This window comes from Acinonyx jubatus, chromosome C2 (genome assembly GCF_027475565.1).
Source record: "Acinonyx jubatus isolate Ajub_Pintada_27869175 chromosome C2, VMU_Ajub_asm_v1.0, whole genome shotgun sequence".
NCBI classification, from domain to species: domain Eukaryota; kingdom Metazoa; phylum Chordata; class Mammalia; order Carnivora; family Felidae; genus Acinonyx; species Acinonyx jubatus.
Window position 1 is genome coordinate 107713055 of NC_069384.1, and position 20874 is coordinate 107733928.

Genomic DNA, 20874 nt, shown 5'->3' on the forward strand with positions numbered 1-20874 from the left:
GATATTTAAGGGAATACAATGCCCTTTGAAAGATCTGAATAGGAATTAAACATATAAGCGTATAAATGGAGAATCATGTAACTATTTGTCAAACTTAGGAGGTATAACAAATTCATTATTAATAGCTGGGGCAAGGGATATCACCTTATGCTTCCTGTCCTGATGAAATCTGATATCTTTCCAAATGGTGTTGATCATCGTTGTTTTGGCATCTGGTACCTTCTTTGCTTTGGGAAAGGTTTTGGGCCACAAAAAGGTAGTGATTGCTTACAGCCAAATCAATTGGGGAAATTTTTGGTTAAATTGATTTCTTCACTGTAGAACTTCTCAGATCCTGTATTATGAGTCTTCAAGAAAGGGATATCATAGTGAGTGTCACTTATCTAGATAATTTGATCACAAAATCGTTTTTGTGTGTGCATGATTCATTAGTGTGCATTTGAAAGAGGGATTTCTGGGTCAGTTTTGGAAATGCTGACCTTAGTTCTGTTTTTGATTATAATATTTTAGAAAGTTTTTCTAGCTTTGTAAAATGAATTGGAAGTTTTAGAATTTCTCCCCCCCCCCCGCCCATGCTTTGAAAGTCACTACAAAAAATTACAAGGATTTGTAACTCTTAATTCTTCTTGTGTTAGATGGGCCAGACAACAAAAGTCATCCCACGTTTGAGGTTCCATGAGAATTATTTTTTGAGCAATAAAATTTTATTTTTATCCTTTTCTTTAAAAGTTTATGTATTTATTTTGAGGATGGGGGAAGGGGCAGAAAGAGAGAATTCCAAGCAGGCTCAGTGCTGTCAGCACAGAGCCCTATAGGGGGACTGATCCCACAAGTCAGATGCTCAAATGAAGGAGCCACCCAGGAGCCCCACCTTTGTTGTTTTTTAAACACAACTTTCTTAGGACCCCTGGGTGGCTCAAGTCGGTTAAGCAATTGACTCTTGATTTCAGCTCAGGTCATGATCTAATGATTCATGAGATGGAACCCTGTGCTGTCAGCATGGAGCCTGCTTGGAATTTTCTCCCTCTCTCTGTCTCTGTCTCTCTCTCTCAAAATCAAATATAAATAAACATTAAAAAAATAAACACAACTTTCTTATGCAACATAAACTTTTCTATGTTGGACTTCCTAACCAGCAAATAGGCAATTCAGAGGATACAAGGAGATCAAAGATTAATGATGATGTGAATAAACTGGACTTTCTGGAACCACCCTTGCTTTTCATAAAGGAATGCTGAACTTTAGTGACTTTAGCAGTCCGCATGAAGACAAGGGTCTATGAGGTTGGAGAATCCATGCCTGGCAGCTGACTGCCTGATATCACTTCTTACAGGGGATAGGAATGGTGGGGGGGGGACAGGGTATAGGTGGGTGTATATCAAATCTCAGGGACCTGTACTGAAAAAACACATTTCTATTTCACTTAAACCATGTTACTCAGTTTCCAGATTAAGATTTTTTTTTGAGTACCACTTTGCACCACTGAGGTACCTGATATTTACAAAGCATCTTATATATAACCTAGTTTTAAATATTTTACTGTGCTATTGTATCTACTCAAGGTGTTAACAAAACACGCCTGGTCATGTTTTACTACAATATGGTTATTGATCTATATTTATGTTTTTCTACTTGCTCTTGAGTAAGTTTTGAAAATTCACACAGTGGAAATAAATTTTAGGTCCAAGATGAAGCCACTCCTGACCAAGGTGCTATGTCAGCAAACCAATTTTTGTGTTTCTAGAACGTCCCCCTTGACCAGAAACACGTATATCCAGTCACCCAATATCTGAATACTGATTTCCTTATTCCTTGATTTCTCTAAATGAGGTCAGATATGCAGCACCAGCCAATCATGCCCCATTTTCTGTTGCCACTTCTTTTTTAAAAATGTTTATGGGGGTGCCTGGGTGGCTCAGTCGGTTGGGCGGCCGACTTCGGCTTGGGTCATGATCTCGCAGTCCGTGAGTTCGAGCCCCACATAGGGCTCTGTGCTGACAGCTCAGAGCTTGGAGCCTGTTTCAGATTCTATGTCTCCCTCTCTCTGACCCTCCCCCGTTCATGCTCTGTCTCTCTCTGTCTCAAAAATAAATAAACGTTAAAAAAAAATTAAAAAAAAATGTTTATGTATTTATTTTGAGAGTGAGTGGGGAAGGGGCAGAGAGAATCCAAGCAGGCTCTGCACTGACAGCACAGAGCCCAACTGGGGCTCAAACTCACCAGCCATGAGATCATGACCTGAGCTGAAACCAAGAGCCAAATGTTTAACCACTGAACCATCCAGACACCCCTCCCTGTTACTACTTTTTTTTTTTTAATGTTTTTTTAATTTATTTTTAAGACAGCATGAGTGGGGATGGGGCAAAGAGAGGGGGAGACACAGAATCTGAAGCAGGCTCCAGGCTCCGAGCTGTCAGCACAGAGCCCGACACAGGGCTCGAACTCATGAACCATGAGATCATGACCTAAGCCGAAGTCGGATGCTCAACGGACCGAGCCCCCCGGGCCCCCCAACCTGTTACTACTTCTAATGCTCTATAAAGTTTGCTCTTGATCCAAATCCCTCAGGAAGAGTGTTTCACTGCTTGTGAGACATTGAACTCCCTCAATGCATGGATTGTTTTGCCTTCAACAAAGGACAATAAACTTGTTACTAACTTTAGTTTTGTCATTTGACTTTGCCTTTGCAAAAATTATGTATTTTACCATCTTTTTAAAATCCTACTTCTCAACAGACGATGAGCAACAGAAGTCATGTGTTTTCCATCTTTCTCAAGCCCATATCACCAGCACAGTGTTGCACAAGGTAGACATTTATAAAATGTGGTGAGATCATGTCTGCAGGTCAGCGTTGTCATTCTTCATAGCATCATTCTGCACATGTTCGTGTGATACTGTAATATAATGAGAAATGTATATTTGGTCTTCTCTGGTTCCTGGCAGAGCTCCTAAAATCCTTGGAATTTCCTGAATGAAAGGGATGGGGGGAACATCTTTTGTAATTCATAACAAGCCTCTTTCAACTATACCAGAGTCATGCTAAAGAGGTGACCCTTAGAGGTAGGGGACTGGTTGCCAGAGGAACCAACCCTGTGATTAGAGGTTTGTAACTTTCAGCCCCACCCTCTGATCTCAGGGAGGGGAGAGGGGCTGAAAATTGAGTTAATCACCAATGACCAATGCTTTAATCAATCATTCCTGCATAATGAAATAATAAAGCCTAAAAAATTCTAAAACATAAAAATTCTAAACAGTAGAGTTCAGAGAGCTTCCGGGTTGGAGAATTCATCGATATGCTGAGAGAATGGTGCACCCAGAGAGGCGTGGAAGCTCTGTGTTGCCCCCCTTACCCTACCCTGCATAGTTCTTACATTTTGGCTGTTCCTGAATTATAGGCTTTAGACTAAACCAGTCATAGTACGTAAACTATTTTCCTGAATTCTGTGAGCCATCCTAGAAAATTATCAAACCTGAGGAGAGGGTCATGGGAACCCTCCATTTACAGCCGGTAGGTCAGAAGTACAGGAAGCCTGGACTTTGAAACTGGTGTGTGAAGTGGTGGCAGTCTTGTGGGACTAAACTCTTGTGGGTGTGTGCTAATTCCAGGTAGTGTCAGAACTGAATTACAATTCAGTTGTAAGCGTTGGAGAATTTGTTGTTGATATGGGAGACCAACCACCACCCTTGACATTTAGTGTCAAAGGTGTTCTGGGAATAGAAATAGATCATAGTGTTAGCTAGCGATAGCTATCATCTATCTATTGAGTGGTCGATATTTTGCCAGCGCTCACCATTTATTGTTTCTAATTCCAATGATCTTTTCAGACATATTCTTGGCACCATTTTACTAATGAGAAAACTAAAACAATTGCTTAGTAAAGTTTATATTTCAGATAAACTGAGTTTTCAGTTCTCCCTAACTTGCGATCCCTGCCTACCCTTACCCCACACTAGGCTACTACTACATGTCTCTATAGCCATAAGAAATCTACTGGGGACAGTTTATTCAGTGAACATATACTGAGTGCCTCCTGTGGTCCCATTATTCTGCAGGCTGCTGTGTGTCAGAACATAACAGAAGGAGAATAATAATAGTAGGAGAAAACATTTAATTCTCAAAAAAATAGATACTTTTATTGTCTTCCTCTTACAGAGGAGAACAGTGAGGCACAGGATTGCTATGTAATTTGTCCAAGGCCACACAGCTGAGTGGCAGAGCCATTACTGAAACACAAGACATCTGACTCCAAAGTTGAAATGCCTCTTATATGCCATCCCTTATATCAATGCGTTGTGAGTCTGATTTGAAAACAAAACAGATATACATGGTACAGCTATAGAACTATGATTCCATAGTGTCCATACAAATCTGAAAGAACATGCTATAACCTTCATATTCAAGACAAAAATATCTTCATGGATCTCATATGCAAGTTTCGTGAGCTGCAATGTGATTCAATAGCTTATAATGATCAGTTCAGTTACTTGGTTTAACTACAAATTTTTGTTCAGTGAATTTTCTATGTCATCTTTTGATTGAAATTCCCTAAAAAGAAGCTCCCATCATGACTATTTCTGCCATTCTGAATCTCAAAAAGACAAGGACCAAGAAGATCACATATGAGCCTCTGAATAGAATATAATATCTTTGGTGAAATGCAGTTGGCTCATTTAGACATAGTTCTGCTCAAAATAACCTAGATGGGCTGGATGGAACTTATTGCATTACTAATGTTCTAACGGCAGATTTCCCAGTAATAACTCACCCATGAAACTCTACTTCAACAAAAGGCTACTTGATGGCATAGAATAAACTGAAATGCTTTTTTACAGCCAGAGATTTCCAAACCATCAATACCCCCATGTCTGTAAGCAAATGGGTCAGAAATATTTATGAGGCACCTTGCATTTTTATCACCTCTGCAATGGAATATAGCAATTTCATCATGACCACATTCCATCTCTACCTTTATTCTGGTGATGGACTCCTTAGCATATCATAAGCAATCCATTAGTGAAAGGAACTTTGGCATTCAGAAAGGAATGAAGGGGAAAAACAGAAGTTGTTGAAACTAGTTATTTTTGAGCAATATACTATCAATAGCTAAACTAAGTTTAATAGTTAATTTCAGAACAATGTCAGCATAGGCAGTTGGGAAGATAGCTGCCTGGTAATTTAATTGATCTGCTGAAGGTATTAACCATTTATTTTCTTTCTTATAGAAAGAAACATTCAATTGATCTTGGTAAATTCCAAATGGCTAGCATTTGAGACATGATGTAAGACTCATCACAGACAGGTTAGCTTTGTTTTCCCCCTTTTTTTCCTAAGAAAGAAGCATGTGATAATAACTGCTTTAAAAGCATCTCTTTAAAGCTTTCAGAGGTCAAATTAAACATTAAAGCATTTTGCCGTTGATCAGCGTTGCTGTTTTGTCTTTCTTCCTTGTTAGAATGCTATATAGAGAAAGCCAATATGTGATTTTACATTAATTTTTTAAGAATAATGATTTTATTATATATGTAAGTGTTGCATGATTTTTATTTTAAAATTCAAGCAACTCAAAAGTTCACAAAGAAGAAAACTTAAAAAATGAACTAGAAAAGGAATCTATATTATATTAGCTAATATAGATAATAATAAAGTCTAAGTATGAAAAAACATCAAGTAACATATATACTTTTGTTATTTTAAATTATTTTCTTTTAGAAACCCTGGTTAAAAATTTGGTTAGCCAACTCTCAAATTTCATTATGCATTCATAAGGTATGAGACATATATTGTTTAAACTGAAATTTGTAGATGACCTTATATGAAATGCTAGTTCTAGATTATTCTAGTTTTTATTTTTTATTTTTTAATTTTTAATTAAAAATACTTTTTTTAGTTTATTTATTTTACTTTGAGAGAGAGAGAGAGAGAGAGAGAGAGAGGGCAAGCAGGGTAGGAGCAGAGAGAGAGAGGGAGAGAGAGAATTTCAAGTGCTCCACACTGTCAGCACAGAGCCCCATGCTGGGCTCGTACTCACAAACTGTGAGATCATGAACTGAGCCAAAATTGAGTCTGATGCTTAACTGACTGAGCCACCCAGGTGTCCCTTTATTTTTTTTTTTTATTTTACATTTTTATTTTAATTCCAATTAGTTAACATACAGTGTTGTATTAGTTTCAGGTATACAATATAGCGATTCAACACTTCAATCCATCACCAGTGCTCATCACAGGTGCACTCCTTAATCCCTATCACCTATTTAATTCATCCCTATACCTACCTCCCCTCTGGTAACCATCAGTTTGTTCTGCATAATGAAAAGTCTGTTTCTTGATTTGTCTCTCTCTTATTTTTTTTTTCTTTGCTTGCTTGTTTTGCTTCTTAAATTCCACATCTGAGTGAAATCATATGATATTTGTCTTTCTCTGACTTATTTTGCTCAGCATAATATTCTAGCTCCATCCATGCCATTACAAATGGCAAGATTCCATTCTTTTTTATGGCTGAATAGTATTTCATTGTATGTATATACCATTCCCTCTTTATCCATTCATCAGCTGATGGACACTTGGGCTGCTTCCATAATTTGGCTATTGTAAATAGTGCTGCTATAAACACAGGGGTGCCTATATCCTTTTGAATTAGTGCTTTTGTGTTCTTTGGGTAAATACCCAGTAGTGTGATTGCTGGATCATAGGGTAGTTCTATTTTTAACTATTTGAGGAACCACCATACCGTTTTCCAGAGTGGCTGCATCAGTTTGCATTCTCACCAACAGTGCAGGAGTGTTCCTTTTTCTCCACATCCTTGCCAACACCTGTTGTTTCTTGTGTTTTTGATTTTAGCCATTCTGACAGGTGTGAAGTGATATCTCATTGTGGTTTTGATTTGCATTTCCCTAATGATCAGTGATGTCGAGTATCTTTTCATGTATCTGTTGGCCATCTGTATGTCTTCTTTGGAGAAAGGTCTATTCATGTCTTCTGCCCATATTTTAATTGGATTATTTGTTTTTAGGGTGTTGGGTTTTATCAATTCCTTATATATTTTGGATACTAACCCTTTATTGGATATGTCATTTGCAGTAGATTTTACTTTTCAAAGGAAATATGGCTTTGTATTAATACAAATTTCATTGTGTTAATTAATATTAATTTGTTATTTATTAAGCACCCATGCACAAAGCATTTTTTTAGTCATGAAGATAAATATGGTAGCAGAGACTAGGTAGGTACTTGGACACACAGGTAGATGATATTTACGAACCTTGCTTCACATTAGACTTGTGACTGAATTCTGTCTGGTGGAATGTGGATAGATTGATACACAACTTTAGGGAGAAACCAGAAGATCTCCCATGCATTTATGTAAAGGCTTTTATTTCTTTGCTTCCCATAAAGATCTAGTGAAAGATTTTGAAGTTCTAGGTGTTAGTGGGGCCACTGGATGAATAAAGCTCTTGATAATTATTTTTACTAATACTTATTGGTGAAACCTTATAGAAATTATTTTTTCAAGTAATATACTGTAGGCATTGATTTTATATACAAAAATCACTTCTGTAGTTATGATACTTTCTTTCATACAGTAACCCAATTCCCTCCACTTTTTGTTCTATAATTAACATGCAGCTAGATTTCTGTCATTATCATATGATTTCTAGAGATGCCTGAAATCATTCTAGCGTTCTGAATGGGAAGAGACTTGGATGGATTTTCTTTCTTTTCTTGCCTTAAAAAAAATTTACTCTGTTATCACAGATCCTGGGTGTTCATTTTATTTCCTTTCTGTGCTATCAGATAAGTTTTCCTGCTTTTTAAAACTAAGAATAAATGCGCTTCACACAAATCACCACAAACCTCATATTTTTCTGCTGTCTACATGCTTTTCTCATATCTTCTTTCATCATCATGTGCAATTTTGATTTTCCTCAGCACTTTTAATTTTTAAAAATGTTTATTTATTTTGAGAGAGAGACAGAGCGAGTGAGCACACAAACAGGGGAGGGGCAAAGAGAGAGAGAAAGAGACAGAATCTGAAGCAGGCTGCAGGCTCTGAGCTGTCAGCACAGAGCCCGACATGGGGATGGAACTCACAGACTGTGAGATCATGACCTGAGCCAAAGGCAGACGCTCAACCGACTGAGCCACCCAGACGGCTTTGATTTTCCTCAGCACCTTAAGTGTGGGAGATGGATGCCAAATGCTTTGAAGCTTATGACCTAGGTTAAAAAGTCACAGGAGGCCTGAACAGACTTGGAGACACCAGAAAACAACCGTGTTGCAATGACCTTCACCACCTCACCATGCAGTAGCTCATGAATGGTCAACACAACGACCTTATGTGGGCTGCATAAACATTGTCCTTCCCTGGCATGAAAATAACCACATTTTTAGAAAATATTTTTGCAAAAATGTAGGATTTAGAGATTAGGATTACTTATCCCAGAGACAATGACTATGGAAGGCCTCCCTCAAGTTTACAAGGAGTTATTATGCAGAGAATAGGGACCAGCTGTTCTCCATCTCTGAAGAATCCCGAAGAGAGAGCTAACCCTCAGCATGAAGTAATTAGGTTGGGTATGAAAAAGGATTCCTGATGGTGAGAGTGAAACAAGGAAATGAACCTCTTCGAGGAATACCTTAAAATCGGAAAGAACTCCAAAAGCAGAATCACTGTCCTGGAGCACTCCCAACATGTGAAATCTCTAAAAGCCTTGTACTTGTAGGAAATGTGCAATTACTTATCTGCATTTATCAATGGGCATCCATGACATCCTCAGTGACTGCATGTTTATGGTGGTGTGTTGGGCATGTATTTCCTCTAGATGGTAAGTAATTTGTGTTTTGTTTCCTCATATGGTTCTAGTGATACAGTCTGGGGAGGTAGGATTGTGTTGGCCGTGGCAGGCATCCTGCTCTATTATTTTGATTCTGAGATCTATGTGGTGTTTGACAAATTGCTTAATCTCTCTGAGACTTGATTTCCTATAATAAAAGAGGATAATTAAGGAATAAATACGTCACTGTATTTGGGTCACAAATACAAAGCTAGCACTTATAGGAAACAACACTCCCTGAACAGATGCATAAATACTTACTATCGTATATTAAAATTTTTGTCCTATAAAAAGTGTTACTCCATGATTCATTTATTTTTTTTTTAAAACATTTTTTAAACGTTTATTCATTTTTGAGAGATCGAGAGAGACAGAGTAGGAGTGGGGGAAGGACAGAGAGAGGGAGACACAGAATCTGAAGCAGACTCCAGGCTCTGAGCTGTCAGCACAGAGCTAGACGTGGGACGCAATCCGTGAGATCATGACCTGAGCTGAAGTTGGATGTTCAACCGACTGAGCCACCCAGGCATCCCTATTTATTTTTTTACTTTAGACAGAAACAGAGAGAGAGTGAGCACGTAGGGGAGGGGACAGAGACAAAGAGAGAGGGAGAGAATCTTAAGCAGGCTCCACGCTCAGCGTAGAGCCCAAGGCAGGGCTGGATCCCATGACTCTGGAATCATGACCTGAGCCAAAATCAAGAGTCTGGACGCTCAACCAACTGAGCCACCCAGGGGCCCCTCCATGATTCATTTTAAAAGCAAAATACCACTTAGAAATTTAAAAATTCTCTCAAACAATTCCTTTGTCAAAGAGAAAATCAAAAGTAATATGTCAGAATATCTAGAAAACATTATTAATTAAAACATGACATATCAGAACCCATGATACAGCTAAAACTGTGCTCAGAGGAAAAATATACAACCTTAGATGTTTTTATAGATGAACAAAAATTAATGAAGTAAGCATCACATTTTAAAAATTAGATAAAAGACAAGGAGATAAACCTAACAAAAGTTGAAGGAAGTAACTCAAATTTAAAAGCAAAAATTAATGAATATAAAACAGGAAAATGATAAGCCTGAAAAATAAATTCAAGAGTTGACTCTTTGAAAAACTAGTGAAAAAGAGAAAAGCATAATTATACAAAATAATAAAGGAGATGGGGAAATGACCATGGATACTGAGGAAATGGAAGTAATTGACTCTTGATCAACTCAATATTGGGGTGAAGTGGAATAGTTTTTAGGGAAAGGTAAATTGCTAAAACCATCCCCTCCCCCTAAGAGGAAGGCCATTTTCCATATTAAGAGGCCATTTACTGTGAAAGAGATACATAAAAGTTGTTCAAAACACTAATGCCTGTCTAATGACAGCCTGGCTCTAATTGATGCAACTATAACTGTGGGGGGGTAGAGGGGGAGAAAGAGATATAGAAATTGGAAAAGAGAAGGTAAATGATTGTTTGTAGATAATGATTTATATATCAAAACCTAAGAAAATCAACTGAAAATTACTGTCGATCATAAGCAAATTTGGAAAGTTGTTTGTATACAAAATTCATATAAAAAAGTATAATGGAAAAAACACATTTAGAAAAACAACCCATAAATAAACTCAAGAAGAAACATGCAAGAATTTTATGAAAAGAATTCTAACACATAAAAGAAGTCTTCACTAAATAGAAAAGCATTTCGTGTTCTTGGAAGGGTACATGGAATATTATGAAGTTACACACATCCCCAAGTTAATCCTAAGCTTAATGCAAGTTAATTAAAGATAAGGAGTTTTTAATTTTTATTTTTTTTCTTTTTTTGTGGGAACTAAGTGGTTTGAAAATTCAAGAGAAAAATTAAATCTGTCAGAATAGCAAAAATAGTTCTGAAAATAAGAGCAACAAAGGGGGATGAGACATGCAGATTTTAAAATATATTTTAAAGCTAAGATATTTAAAACAGATTGTTACTTGTATGTGAATACACAGGTCACTAATAAAAGCTAGTAGGTCAAGAAATAGATTCAGGTCTCTATCCTAATAAGAGTTTAGATTACAATAAAAGACTCTTAAATACAGAGAACAAACTGATGGTTGCTGGTGGGGTGTTGGGTAAGGGGGATGGGCTAAAAGGGTGATGGGCATTAGGGAGGGCAAGGGAGTTATAGGTAAGTGACAAATCACTAAATTCTATTCCTGAAATCATTATTATACTATATGTAAACTAATTTGGATTTAAATGAAAAAAAAAGAGTTTAGGTTACAGAGGTACATGCATTTGTCAAATTCAGTTAATGTACAGTTAAGATTTATACATTTCACTGTATATAAAGTTTATTTTGAAAAAAATATTAAAATGTATTGGACTCTTGTCCAATGACATGCATACTAAACTATTCAAAGGGAAGAGTGCTGCTATCTGCATTTTATTTTGAAAAAAATCAGAAAATCAAAAAATGAGATGGATTGATGAAATTTTGTACACATAGATGGGAAATTTTGTAATTATGTAAAACTATCTCAACATTGCCATGTGCTTGAAAATGTCACGATAAAGTGTTGGAAAATAGGTTTAAATGTATAGAGATTTAGAATACAGTAAAGATGAAAGTGGTTATAACTTTATAGAATGAAAGATTTTGTCTCCTATTATAATAGTTTTAGGAACCAGAATGCTGGTGGGAAGGGCTAGGTCTAGGGAACAGAATTACTCCTGGGGTGACTCTCATAGATTCTGTAGTGTTCCTGGGGGTTCTGACTTGTGAGGCTGTGTGAAGCCTCTATGAGGGCTTTCCCATTGGGAGCCATGTTGGCCAGCAAGGGGAGCACAGGTCCTCTGGGACAGCACATGTTCAAAGAGCCGGGAGAAAAATGTAGTCACTGGACCAGAGCAAATGTGCAGGCCAAGGATGGCTCTGTCCTTCAAGCATGGTGATTATTCACTCCTTTGCGTTTTGTGTTAAGCTGCTCTCGTATAGCTTAAAGCCTTAGGATTGAGAACAGTTTGTCCAGGAGTTCTGAGTAGTTCATAAAGTACAGTTATTTATTTGTCTTCTGTGGTTTTGTGCTGCTCAACCCTATATTTATAGTTCTCAAAGATTGTGTGGAATGGGTGTTGGGAGAAGAGCATTTTTCTGTTTTGTACACAGCCCAGCCCCCAGCAGGAGTAATTTTGCCACCATGCGGAGAGAACTAGCCACACTTCAACCGTAAAAATGCCCTTTGGCTCTGATGGGTAAATTTGGGGTTCCTTTTGTTTAGGGTCTGAGGGTGGGATAGGTGTATACCTTTGGGTAGTAAAAGGGAAATATCAGGGGGCACCTGGGTGGCTCAGTCGGTTGAACATCTGACTTTGGCTCAGGTCATGATCTCAGGGTCCATGGGTTCGAGCCCTACATTGGGTTCTGTGCTGGCAGCCTGGAGCCTGCTTTGGACTCTGTGTCACCCTCTCTCTTTCTGCCCCTCCATCACTCACACTCTGTCTCTCTCTCTTGAAAATGAATAAATGTTAAAAAAATTTTTTTAATAAAAATAAATAAATGGGAAATATCAGAAACTTGATTCCATAGTTTTGAGAGTTCTTAGGGAGAGTTCTTAGGGAGGGGAAAGTGTTAAACAGTTTACAGAATATGTTTACAACTGAATAGGTTTCCTCAGCATATCCTTCATTGAAAATATCAGCTTTCATGTCCCCTTTTTTGTTCTGAAAAATTACCACTTGAAAATACAGAAATGCTAACGCATGGTCTCTGAGAAAAAACTTGTCTTTTGGTTTAACTTTATTTGATTGACAATATCGTGGGCCTTTAAAACCCTACACCTGCCTGAGCACTATTGGAAACAAGCACTGGAAAGCTTTCAGTGATGAAGGTCACCCAGCTCCCACACATAGTTCCCACTGGACATTATTTCCATGAGGTATAAAGTGTATAATTAGCAAAGGGTCAGCAAATAAGGTTTTTAAGAATGTGATTATAGAAGCAGAAAATCATTTCAGGCAAGAATGTAAAATGTGGGTGTTAAAGTGTTCAGTGATGAACTGGACCACATCCCCAATTCCAGCTGCTTTGTACTCTCTTCACAAATTCACCTTCAAAGCTCCAGACTGTGCAAAGTGCCTTATATACCTTTGCCACTTAACTTTCATGATAATCCTATAAATTGGTCTTATCTCTGTTTTACAGATCAAGAAAACTGAGGCCAAGAGAGTAAAGTCAAGTTAAAGCATAATTTTCAAAAAGATAAAATCAGAACTCTCAGACAAATATAAAAAGGACCTGTATCAAATATTTTATTGAGTTCATAATTAAGGAGGGAAAAAGATGTTATGATCAGTTCAAAGAGCATTAAGAGTGTATTTACCATCAACATAACAAAGAAACGCTAGGATGAGATTGATGAACTAGATATAGAACTGGTTAATGTCCAGCAGGCCATTGAGATTTGGGGTTATCTACTCCATTGGGCATAAATTACTTGAATCTCTACTGGACAGAAATGTGCAAGTTATCAAGTAAATTCCCTAAGTATGGGAACTTTAATCAATAGTAAAAATGAGGTGAACACAGTACGGGTCTTGACAATCCTTGAATGACCTTTGTCCCTATGTGATACTGAAAGAATCTGCCTCCATCTGTCTGCCTTATTTCCAAGTATGAAGAATTTTTCTGGCAGTAACCTGTTCCAGGTCTCACAAATAGCATAGTAGTAGAGCAGAGATTCAAACTCCTGACACTGTGACTCTACCGTCCATGTATTCAACCTGTTGTCATGACTCAGTAATGAGTTTTTTTTTTTTTAAAGACTATTGGAATCTATCAGATCTGTGCAGATAATTCCCTTTGATAGCCAATGCATCTTTGAAACACAAAGATTCTCTGGGTGATGAAACCATCCAACCCAGCCAATAAACATCAATCTGAAGTAATAGCACCTTTTGTGTCTGTGTTCGTAGAGATTGCTCAGGCTATGGACTCCAAGAACAGGAGTACTATATTAAGAATGACACTGAAAAAAACACTTTATATTTACCTCTGTATTTATCTATATGAAAACATTCAAGAAATAGATTCAGACTGAAATCATATTTCATATACTGTTTTGCAAGATGGGGGTACTGGTGGCAACGGCTTGAAGTTTAGGGAAAAATGTCTTAGAATAAGAAATAGATACATAGATGCTCACCTTGGGGTATCTATCAGCCTTCTTCCTTAAATTCCTTTATACTTTACAGTAGGCTAATAAAGGATTCTCATATATAATCACTGAACACATCATGTCATGAATCATGTAAAATCAGTGAACATGTCATGTCACCAAAGAGGTCATGGATACCAGGAAAGCAGCAGGAAGGTGAGAGGTTGGAAGTAAGGAGGCTGACTGTGAAATTGGAAAAGTCACTTCACTTTTCCATGCATGCCTGCTGCTGTCATGGGCTCCATTCTGCCCAGGTCCCAGCCTGGCCCCACAACTCCGCTCCCCGCAGCTCTGCACTGTCCGAGGCTCTGGCCTGCCCACAGTGTCCACTGCCATGTGGATGCTGTTACAGGACTTAGAGCCTGGGCCCGCGCATACTTGAGCTGTGGCTGGATCGATACATCACGCATACACAGTCTCCTGAATATCCTTCTGCTTGTGCACATGCTCCATTTCTCCATCAACTCTGATGAAACCCAAGAGCAAAGATAAATTATTAAGAATTTCAAGACACTGACATCAGAGCATTAAGCCAAGCATGGGGGCCTTTTTAGCACAGAGTCCTAAATGACGGTACAGGTTGCATACCAAGAAGCTGGCCCTGAAAGGAACTCTCAGGACCTTGTAAATGCACATGACTTTGTGATTTCACTTACTGGCTCTCTCCAAATCATCTTCTTGTATCCCGAAACCTCTGTTCTGATATATTTACCAAGGAACAAATCTTTAATGTTTGGGTAGATGATGATAAACATACAAGACTAAGAATGAACAGTTAAAAATGGGAAAAGTCAGAAGAATCTGATGCCACAGAAACCAAGAAAGAATTTCAAGAAGAATAAAGTAACCAAGTGACACCAAGAGGTCATCAGTAAGATCAGGACTGAAAAATTTCCATGGACTTTGGCCACATGGAATTTACGTGATAATAGATCTTCATGATCTTAGGAACAAGCTGTTTTAATAGAAAAATGCAGGCAGAAGCTAAATCACAAGTGCATTGGGAAGTGAGTGGGAGTTGAAAAATGGACTCCTACAACCCACCTTATGCGGCCTGAGGATGAAGAGATAATCTAAGACAACCCTCAGGAATGACTGTGGCTACATGTATCAGGGAACATCTAGTTCTTTGTACATGTTGCTTCTCATTCATCTTTATCTCTGCTTATGATAATTTAATTATAATAAATATCATGTATTGGGAATCTACTACGTGTTAGGCTAGCGCTGAGCACATAATACCCATTTATCTGTAATTCTGCAACAACCTTGTATGCTATTTCTCTCATTTTCCAAATGAAGAAATAGACTCAAGAGTACACATGACTTGTTTAAGTTCACACAGCGATTGCCAGAGATGGTGTTCAAACTTGATCCTGAGTCCCTCCTCCTTCACTATCATAGTCCCTGCTGCTTTGAGCCACTCTTTCTTTTCTATGACATGTAAGGAGTCCCAGGGAAGAGGATCAGGTAGTTTGTAATCCTTTGTTGCCTCTTACTCATTAATCTCAATACATTTCATATTTTGGACACCTCAGATTGGATAAATATTGTTCAATACATTCTATTGCAATTTGCTGAACATTTTGCTTGGACTTTGAACACACAAATTTCTTGACATAGCAACTTGGTCAACAAAAATTCATAATATGGGAAAGTCCCACCCAACCTATCAGAACCATATTAGTCACACCTTTGTAAATGTGCCACACTACTTTCTGCCCTCATTAATAGTCACCTTTCTTGATGAGAATTGACCACCACCCTGGTCCAAGTCTCCACCATTTCTTATCTGTATCATTACAATAGTCACTAACAAGTCTGCTTCTGCCTTTGGTCTCAATCAAACAGCCACGAATGAGACTTCAGAACTATAGGTCTGATCATGTAATCTCTCCAAAACTTTCTGTTGGCTCCCTGTTTCACTCAGAGGGAAAAAACAAAATTCTAACAATAGCTGATAAAGCCTCCTTACTACCTGGACTCTTCCCTTACTGCCATCCCCCTTGCTCACCCTGCTGGAGTCACACTAACTCCTTGTTGTCCTTTCTCCCAATGCTGTTTTACCTCTCCCTGATTTTTTGCCTTCGAGGTCTGGGGTTCTTTTCTAAAACTTTTTTGTTTCAAGAACTAATTTGAACTTGTTAAAAAATTGAGGTATAATTCACATACCATAAAATTTACTCTTTTAAAGTATACAATTCAAGGGCACCTGTGTGGCTCCCAACTTTGGCTCAGGTCATGATCTTGCAGTCCATGGGTTTGAGCACTGCATCAAGCTCTGTGCTGACAGCTCAGAGCCTGGAGCCTGCTTTGGATTCTGTGTCTCCCTCTTTCTCTGCCCCTCCCATGCTTGTGCTCTGTCTCTCTGTCAAAAATAAACACTAAGAAAAATAAAGTGTACAATTCTGTGGTTTGAGTATATTCACAAAGTTGTGCAACCAGTACTGTTATCTAATTCCAGAACATTTTCATCACTCCCCAAGAAAACTCAATAGCCTTTATCCATCACTCCCCATTCCCATCTCCCCCAGTCCAGAGCAACCATCAATCTACTTTCTGTCTCTATGATTTCTCCTATTGTGGACATTTTATATAGACAGAATCATACAATCCAATATGACATTTTTACATACCATGATATTTTCAATGTTCAACCATGCTGTAGGATGTACCAAAACATGTTTTAATGGTTGACTATTACCCTGTGTGGCTATACCACATTTAGCTTATCTGTTCATCAGTTTATAGATATTTGGTTTGTTTCTACTTTTTGAGCCTTATGAATAATGCTGCCCTGAACTTCTGTATATAGTTTTTGTATACTTGTTTTCAATTCTTTTGGGTATACACCTAAGAATGGAATTGCTAGGTCATGAGGTAGTTCTATATCTAACATTTTGAGGAATTACAAAACTGTTTTTTAGAGTGGCTGAACCATTTTACATTCCTACCAGCATTGTATGAGGGGTCTAATTTCTCTACATCTTTGTCAACCCTTGTTATTGTGCAACTTTTTATTTTAGCCATTTTGGTGGGGGTGAAGTGGTATCTTACTGTGGTTTTTATTTACATTTCTCTAATGACTAATGATTTGAGTGTATTTTCATATGCTTATTGACTACTTATACATTTCCTTTGGATAAAAATCTATTTGAATGCTTTGCCCTTTTGAAACTGGGTTGTCTCTTGTTGAGTTGTAAGACTTTTTTTTTTTTTTAATATATTCTGGATATTAAACCATTGTCAGATATATGATTTGCAAATATTTTTTCCCATTCCATAGATTATCTTTTTTCTTTCTCAGTGGTATTCTTTGATATACAAAAGTTTTAAATTTTGATGAGGCCAATTTATCTGTTTTTTTTTTTTGATTGTTTGTACTTTATGTATGTTTCTTTATCTAAGAAACTGTTGCCTGTTTACCCCTATGATTTCTTCTAATTTTATAGTTTTAGATCTTACATTTAGGTCTTTGGTTCATTTTGGCTTAATTTTTGTATATGGTATGAGGTAGGAGTTCACTTTCATTCTTTTGTATGTAGAAGACTAGTTGTCCCAGCACCATTTGTTGAAAAGACTATTCTTTCCCTAATATACTGCCTTGGCACCTCAGTTGAAAATCAATTAACCACTAGTGAGTGGATTTATTTCTGGATGTTCAATTCTATTCTATTCACCTGTATGTCTCTCCTTATGCCTGTACCACACATTATTGATTACTGTAGCTTTATAGTACATTTTCAAATCAGTAAGTGTGAGTCCCTTGTATTTCCTCTTTAAGATTGTTATGATTATTCAGGGTCCTTTGCAATTCCATATGAATTCTAAGATTAGATTTTCCATTTCTGTAAAAAAGACCATTGGTATTTTGATAGGAATACAGTCACCCGGTAGATTGTTTTGAGTGGTACTGCCATCTTTAACAATATTGTTTCAATTCGTGAACACAGAATGCCTATTTATTTAGATTTTCTTTAATTTCCTTCAGCAAGGGTTTGTTAGTCTTTAGTTACAAGGCTTATACATCTTTGATTAAGCTTATTCTTTATTCTTAAGTATTTTATTCTTTTTGATGCTATTGTAATGTTATTTTTTAATTTAATTTTCAAACTGTTCATTGCTATTGTGTAGAAATACAATTGACTTTTGCATGTTGATCTTATATTTTACAATCTTGCTGAATTTGATTATTACTTCTAAAAGAGTTTTTGGGGAGTGGGTTTTTTGAGCTGGGGTGGCTCAGTTGGTTGAGCATCTGACTTCAGCTCAGGTTGTGATCTCACGGTTCACAACTTCAAGCCCCACATAGGGCTCTGTGCTGACAGCTCAGAGCCTGGAGCCTGCTTCTGGTTCTGTGTGTGTGTCTCTCTCTGCCCCTCCCCTGCTCATGCTCTCTCTCTCTCAAAAATACATAAATATTAAAAAATTTAAAAACATAAGAGAGTTTTTTTGTGTGCAGAAGGGGCTCTTAAGGATTTATTGGTATATGAGATCATGTTATATGCAAATGAAGATAGCTTAATTCTTCTTTTCTAATTTGGATGACTTTTTATCTCATCTTCTTGCCTAATTCTCCTGGCTACAACCTCCAGTACAGTATTGAATCAAAGTATAAGCGTACACGTTCTTGTTTTATTCATGAGATTGGTGGTGGTGGTGGTGGGGGGGGGGCATCCAGTCTTTTGCCATTAAATATGATGCTAGCTGTGAGTTTTTGTAGATTCCCTTTATGAGGTTGGGGAAGTTCGCTTTTATTACCAATTGGTTGGTTGGAGTCTGTCAAATGCTTTTCTGCATTTAGTGAGATGATCATGTGTTTTGTTTTATTTTGTTTTTTGGGCTTTTAAAAAAAATTTATTAATATGGTGTATTACATGAATTGGTATTTGAATGTTGTGCTGGCTTTGCATTCCTGGGTTAAATCCCACTTGGTCCTGGGATGTAATTCAGGATGTTTTATGTTGCTGGATTTGGTTTGTCAGTTTATTGTTGAGAATTTTTCACCTATATTCATTAGAGAGATTGGTCTGTAGTTTTTTTCTATAATTTTTTTTTTCAACGTTTATTTATTTTTGGGACAGAGAGAGACAGAGCATGAACGGGGGAGGGGCAGAGAGAGAGGGAGACACAGAATTGGAAACAGGCTCCAGGCTCCGAGCCATCATCAGCCCAGAGCCCGACGCGGGGCTCGAACTCACAGACCGCGAGATCGTGACCTGGCTGAAGTCGGACGCCCAACGGACTGCGCCACCCAGGCGCTCCTGTAGTTTTTTTTTCTTATAATATCTTTGGTTAGGGTATTGGAGTAATACTGGCCTTGTAGAATGAGTTGGGAAGTCTTCCCTCCTCTTCTATAGTTTTTGAGGTATTGGTGTTAACTCTAAATGTTTGGAAGAATTCACCAGCGAAGATACCTGTTCCAGGGCTGTTTTTTTTTTTTTTTTTTTTTTTTTTTTTAAATGTTTATTTTTGAGAGGGAGAGAGAGACGACAGAGTGTGAGTGGAGGAGGGGCAGAGAGACAGGGAGACAAAATCTGAAGCAGGTTCCAGGCTGTGAGCTGTCAACACAGAGCCTGACTTGGGGCTGGAACTCACAAGCTGCGAGATCCTGACCTGAGCTGAAGTCTGATGCTTAACCATGCTTAACCGACTGGCGCCCCTCAGGGCTTTTCTTTGTGAAACATTTTTTTTTTTTATTATAACTTCAATTGCTTTACTTGTTATAAGTCTATTCAAATTTTCTTTCTTTTTGAATCAGTTTGGGTAAGCTAAGGTCTTAAGAGGAATTTGTCCATTTAATCTATCATGTGAAGATTTATCTACTATAATTCCACACACTAATGGTTAGAAAAAATTAGAAAAATGAAGAATTACGATTTATCTTGAATAAAGAGCCAAATATTTGACTTTTTTACCTTAAGTGCCCTGGAAGAATCTAATGTCACTTTGATAATAAGGGATTTGAGAACTCTTGAAGAAATTTTTATGCAAAGTAGAAATGTAAAACATTCCTAAATGGTATGCCCTAAGAGGAAGATTAGAAAATTGTCAAAAGAGGCCCTTGCATTTGTGAGTTCAGCGTGAATTCAGTCTATTAGTGAATAAAACATTTTTCCTGAATAAACATTATAATTATTTTTTAAAAGTTACTGATGGGATACCAAAGAAATGAGATTCTAGACTGAACTCTTTTCTGAGATCTGGGCAATTCATGTTCATTGAATTAGTCCCCCCCCCCCCCCCCCCCATTTTCTGTAGAAAACAAAAATAAATGATGAGTTATAAAGTAATTCCTCCTCAAAATTCAAATTGGTAGCAATGTTAATAATAGTCAATTTTATATCAAAAAAGAAAGCTTAAAGTAATTTTAATGTAGAAATGTTTTCATACATTCTGTTTTTAACCACTTTAGGCAAATTGTTTTATACTAGTATATATGTATATTTGTTTTTTGGATGGTATGTCACTGTTTCTTTTTAATATCTTTTTTTTTTTTTTGGTCTTAAGATAGGGTATTCATTTGAATCTATTTAGTTTAAAAAATCAGTATTTAAGTGAGATTAATCACTTTTTCATTCTATCTCTGTTTATCTTGCCTCAATTAACCTTTTATCAATATATAATTATTTAGTATTAAAAAAAATGGACTTTACCGGGGATTTTGTTACATAGATATTACAAGTCTCTCTTCTGTCTGGTATACCCAGGCATTTTTAAAAATATATTTAAGTTGTATATAGAGAAAGAGATGACAACTGTGCTTGAATGATATAACATAAACATATTGCATAATCATGTAATAAACTTACCACATTGTTGGCTGCACAGTCTAATTATAGGCATATGAC

At 37.3% G+C, this 20874-nt stretch overlaps 1 protein-coding gene across 1 annotated transcript in view; it reads left to right on the forward strand.

Moving 5' to 3' along the window:
• Positions 1-20874, forward strand: part of STRIT1 (small transmembrane regulator of ion transport 1) — a 38198-nt gene that overhangs the window by 13068 nt on the left and 4256 nt on the right. The window lies entirely within an intron of this gene.